Here is a 6223-nt window from a genome sequence, read left to right on the forward strand (position 1 = left end):
TCACTGGCTACCATAATGTCCAAGTGTTACAGCTTTGTCAAAAGAATTTCAGAGCAATACAGCCTGACTAGTTGCTCTTCTGGGAGCAGAGGCTCAGAGCCCATCTAGCAACAGACAGCAACTCTGGATGGATGATGGGCTGACACTGGAGAAAAAAGGATTGTCTTCTGCATCTTTTATGAACACTAGTTTGGAGATGTGCACTGCAAAAATCCACCCTGGCAGATACCTCAACTGAGAGAGGAAAAGGTGAGATTGGTCCTGAGATGCTCAGTGCTTCCAGAAGAATTTTAGGCATTTGGGGAAACTGGACATAAAAAGCCTTTCCAGGGTTATGCAGCAGCTGGATGAGACTGTGGATACAGACTTCAGTACCAAAAAGTACAGCTAGTTACCTATGCCCCTTGTTGGATCTGATTCTGTGTCTTATCTGTCATAACCACTCCAATAAAGTGTGAAGCAGGTTGGCTGACTCCACACACCTTTAATCACAATCCAGTGGGACCTTAGCAGTTGTAATCCACATCAGGAAGTCAGGGAGACCTGCAATAGATACAAGCTCTGGTAACCATTTTCCACCAAGGGATACTCACCTACACCACGATAGGTGGTAAAAAGCCAGGTGCTCTGCTTTGGTTCTTCCTCTTCTCTCAAAGAGCAAAGTGAATTCCTGTGGTGGCGATGAAGATGGCTCAGTTCTGGAACCAGCAGCTAAAAGGATCAGTAAGGTTCCCCTCAGACCACAATAGCCAGGGGTATCCCCTGATGATGGCTGCCTTCCCTGCTGGTCCTGCTGGGGAGCCAGTAGTTGTGTGTGGTGCTGGACACCCTAACATTCTCCATTTACCAAAAAAGCTGACTGCAGGCACACTGAAGACAAGTTAAGGAATTCAGTGAGCTCAGAAGTGCACCAACTATAGGAATGACTTTGGTAAAATCTCACAAAGTAACACAAGGACATATAAGTAGGGTATTGGAATATAATTAAGCAGAAGACGTTAGGATGGATATTGGTGGAAAACCTTCTGTCAGTGAGATTTATTAGGAGGTACATCAGTCTCCTGTGGGAAATAGTGGAAAGATGCTCACGTGGGATGTTTAAAATCAAACTAATGAAAGTGCTAGCACACACACCGCAGGCAAGATGCAGTGACAGCCCGGGTGAGATCTGTGACCCACTTCTGCTGCGAGAGCTGCATGGGGAGCTGAGCGAGTCACTGGTGATGAGGAGCCACGGGACTTCCTGCAGCGCATTTGCAGGCTGAACTGCCAGGAAGGCATTGAAATGCTTTCTACAAGGACAGTATCACAGCAGCTTCTGTTCCTGGCCTTTGCAAAAGGTGAAAGGAAAGCAGGAACAGAGCAGGTCATGGCAGGAGGAGTCAGAATGGCCCATGTTCTCCCAGTATGTCTGTGCCTCTGGCAGTATCTACTGAGACCCAGCCAGGAGAGCAGCAGCCCCTCACAGAGAACCACACCTTGTTCCTGATGCACTCTTTGTCTGGTAGTGCCTGCAGAGAAGTAAGCCTGACTTCAGCTGGACAACCGATTTCAACTGTTTATAAAGAAATTAACAAGTTGCCCCATGCTGCAAATTGTTATCCGTGTTCCTGCCCCTTTCTCTCATGTTTCCAACCGGCATTCTGCTTGTCCTGCTTCCCACAGGCTGCTGATCTCCTCAGGAGGGGCCCTTCTCACCAGTCGGCCCCTGCCTGGCATCCACAGCAAGGAGACTGACAGTGAAGTGCTCTGAAGATGAAAAGGTCTTATGAGTGGGATGGCCTGCTGCTGGACTCCTGGACATGGTTGCTGGGCTTGGAGTGGTGGTGTCCTTCTGAGCAGCCCTCAGCTGTGTGGAGGGATGTTGACCTGGTCCCCATTCCCCTACCCTCACCCTGGTTGGGTTCACGGCCCCATGGCATGGTGGGCTGTTCCAGTGAATCATCTACAGTAACTGAAAAAGGTGGTGAAGTAACAGAATTGAAACAAGCTATTACTTTACAGATTCCATTAACTATTTCTGGCTCTTTATTTCTGCTGGAATTTTTGCAAATCTCATGTTATAAAAAGCCAAGACTCATTGTCCAGTTATCAAGAGCTAACTGTCTCCATGGAACATACTTTCTTGACTGTTGCTGTCGTGATTTGAGCAGCAGACATAAACAGGGTCATCTCCAGCCATGGTGGGTGGATGTTTAGTTTATAGCACTGAGGTTAAGAGTGAAAGCGTGTGACTAAGAGCAGAAAACAGAGGAGCCTTTGTATACATCAAGAGCCCTGAGGCAAAACACAGAGAAGGAGAATGCTGACACAGACTCTAATGGAGAAAGAAAAGAGTCCATTATAAATGTTACAGAGAACATAATTCTTTTAAGAGAAATCAAGATTTAAGGGGCTTATGCAGGAGAATATGAATATTGACGTCAATGTACTACGCCTGTCAGTTTGTTGTCTGACTCCATACAACTGTCAGAGTGCTGTGCATCACGTCAGGTGGAAGATAACTCAGATACCATCCTCTATTTGTTCAGTTTCTGGTGGAAACAGGTTTCTTTCCATTCAGGCTCAGGCCTTTCACCAGCAACCACCACTGTGCACAATGAAGGAATTGCATCTCATGTATTTTAACACCAGTCTGTCCCCACAAGTGGCCAAAAGTCATTTTCAGGACAATTTTTCATTCCGGAACATCATCTCTCCATAAATAGCAGTGAGGGAGGAGGGCAAAGGGAAGAAGTAGGCTGGACTGTTTCAGAATTACTCAGGTAAGAAAGTACCACGGGAAAGCTGGTTTGTAGAGCAGCTTCCAAGTTTGCATATACATTACAAAAAGTGAGGAGGGGCACATTTACTGCACCATAAAACAACAGTACGAGTGCTTGAAAAATAGTCCCCAAACCAAGTGCTGTAGTAGCTTCTAAACTTCAGCTGACAGAGTCATGAAAATGGAGTGCTTTGTGCAGTAGCTTGCGCAACCAAAGAACTTTCTCGTCCTCAGAGTGCTTTATTATTTTTAACGAGGCAGGCCGAGCACTTCTTGATAAACATTTTTTCCTTGATGCAGTAATCCTACTTAAACTTTTTACCTTGTCCCTACAGCATACCACTAGGAAGTTCATAACAGAACTCCTTTTCTCTTAAAGTGCCAGTCATACTAGTACATAAAGCGATGGACACACTGCGGTTTCCACGGCTGGAAATAAATAGCAAATACCGTGTTAGTTTGAAGGCTTAAGGTTTTGAGAAGAAAACTTTTCTGAAGTACATTTTTCTGGGATTCCTTCTTTCTTTCAGACTAAAACAATTATATGTACTTACATCCATTGTGATAGGAACATGCCAGCCTGCAGTTTTTGGTCCTGATGCCTACCCCAAAAAAGTTTCCATGCAGTGACTCTGCTCCACCATGGCTGGATGACAGACAGCAGGTTTTGACTGATCTAAAACAAAATAGTCAAGACTGATCCAGATCCCACAAGAGGGAAAGCAGTCCATACAACCGTGCACTTGCTTTTTGTTTTGAGCAAGGTGCATTGCATCCTGCTGCTTTGGCAAATCCCTCTGGGGTACCATTACAGTAGTTCATTTGTAAAAGCTATTATTTTCTTTGATACAAGACTTAATAAAGATTTTAAGAGTGAGACTTTAATTAACGGCAAGAATTTAATGAGAATCAGGAAAGGCAGAGCCAGCGCTCCCATCTAAGTCAATCTGACTTCTGTCCCCGCGTATCAGTGTGTTACAACAGGCTCTTTCATAGTCACATGATACTGGCCAGGGGACACACTTTCAGCAGATCTAATATAATGAAAAGAAAAACTGTCTTTTTCCCCCTGTGGTCTTAGATGCACATGTGGCTTTTCATACCACACACATCATGTGTTCTCGGAATGAAAGACCCTTTTGTGACAGGCACATACCAACAGAGGCAACTTAACATCGAGTAGGATTGTTAATACAGTTTCCTAAAGCCTCCCAATGAACACTATACAAACAGCATCACATTGGTGGAGGCATGTGGTTGAAGGAATACGATCAGCGATATTGTAAATAATTTGCCATATATGCCTCTCCATTTCTGCTCTACCAAGATTAATTGCCATTACTTAATGGACATAAGTTTCTCTTTGCATATAGGAGTGCAGTAAAACTTAAGGAGAGGCCCGATGATTACTAAAACGTATCTTGCTGTCACTTGAAATGGTCAAGTCATGATCATTTTTGTGTTTGAAGGGAGTCACTACAAGCCCCCTGAAAGCTGCAGCAACCTTTGTCCACTGCCATTATGCCAGAAGACCAGCAAGAATGGTACCTCTCTCAATTAGTGCCTTTGGCCTGAGGTGACTCTGAGTGTACTTGCGTAGGTACAAGGGAAGCAGCCATCAATCAAAGGCTACATTTTGCAGATTTGGCATGCTATGTATGCCTTAAGAGAAACAAATTCTCAGGTTTCTGATTTGAAGCAACAAGTTAATAGTGCGGCTCCAAGCGAACTGCACAGCTCCACCAGCAGCAGCTCTCTGTCCATTCACGGGAATGTTCATCCTCAAAAGAATATTTTGTAACTTAAATTGTGCTGAGGATAGTGGTCCAGTCTGGAAATAAAACCTTGCCTTTGGTGTAGGGCTTAGTTTGAGGGTGTACATAAAAGCATCTACCAGGTATTTTCAAAATTGAACAACCAAAACTGTATCACCAGTGTAAGTAACTCCAGAACAGGCCAGCTGTAGAAATACCCTCCATCCCATAAAAAATAAAGAAGACAGATAAAGAATTTAACAATTTTATTAAAAATTGTACCAGTTATTAGAAAAACAAAAACAATCCAAGTATTAAAGTATTAAAAAGCACCAGAGAAAGAAAGCACAGAGCAAATATACTGCACAGATACCAAAAAAAAAAAAAAAAAAAAAAAAAAANAAAAAAAAAAAAAAGAAAAAAAAAAAAAGAAAGAAAGAAAGAAAGAAAAATAACAAAAGGAGCACTGCCCAGTCACCTTTGGTACAGGCAGGAGTCCTGGAGGCACACAACCACGATAAACAAAATGCTACATTCTCACTGGGTCTCAGTCCATGGCAAAGAAGGTGTGTGCACTTCAGGACTAATCCAGACAGAAATCTCACAGGAGAGCATCAGAATTACTTCTGCAGCAGGACAGTATCATATTCTGGTGAACATCAGAAATCGTGGGGAAACCCTCCACTGTGGCTATAGGAAGTTTATTAAATACATTGCAAATTCGAGCTCACTTTACCCTTTTGGTTTTCCAGATGAAGGACTCTGAAGTTTTAAACGTATCCCATAAAAGTAGAAAAGTCATGCAAGAGGGGAAGGGAGAAAGCGTGAAGCCGCATTTCACAGTATTCTCATGGGTGAATTTTACCTAGAAACACGAGAGAGTGTATTCCGCATTACTGACAAGAACGGAAGAAAAGAGATGTGATCGGTTTCACAAAAAAAGAATCCCAAACTCAAATTTAGTGGTGGGATTTTCAAATGCATCCAGTGGAAAGACATTTGAATCCCCTGGGTGTTTTGAAATGTCCCTAGCTGAAGCCTAGCTTCTGACTTTTATTTAAAAAGATACTGACCACGCTGTCTTTGCGTCACACCGGTCTCTCCCCATAATAGTCTGATAAAAACTGGAGCTGAAGAATCTGTGATGATGCTCTCCTGGAGCTGCGTCCACAAATCAGGGAGACTCCTTTAGATTTAAGAATAACTTTATACATGCAACATTTTCATAATAGATTTTAAAAACAGTTTAAGAATCTACTCTTCCCACCCCTCCATTCCCCAAAGGCAGCTAAGAGTCTGAAGACAGAACTGAAACATGGCTTTAAAAAACAGCCCACAGAACATTAGGTTTCGCTTCCCAGAAACCAACTTCCAGCATAGGATTCACAGGAAGAGACCCTCCTTTCTGCGGCTAAGGAGGAAGGTGAGGCACATGGAAGAAAGAAGGGGTAGGGGATGTCAGACTGCATTCAGTTTAAGAACACACACGCGCGCACCCACGCACACCCACACACACAATTACATTCCAGTGCATTTGATGTGTTTGGTCTTTTCTGCTTTTCCTGGTGGAGAAGAACTGAGATGTGTAACACCTGTGTGAACACATGCAAACCAAAGAAACAGAGACCACTGAAGTCTTTAGGAACTGTAAAAGATTGTTCTATGATCTTTTATCAATTCCTTGAGGTATTTCTTCTTGCTAAAA

This window comes from Coturnix japonica, chromosome 5, assembly GCF_001577835.2.
Source record: "Coturnix japonica isolate 7356 chromosome 5, Coturnix japonica 2.1, whole genome shotgun sequence".
Taxonomy (NCBI): Eukaryota; Metazoa; Chordata; class Aves; order Galliformes; family Phasianidae; genus Coturnix; species Coturnix japonica.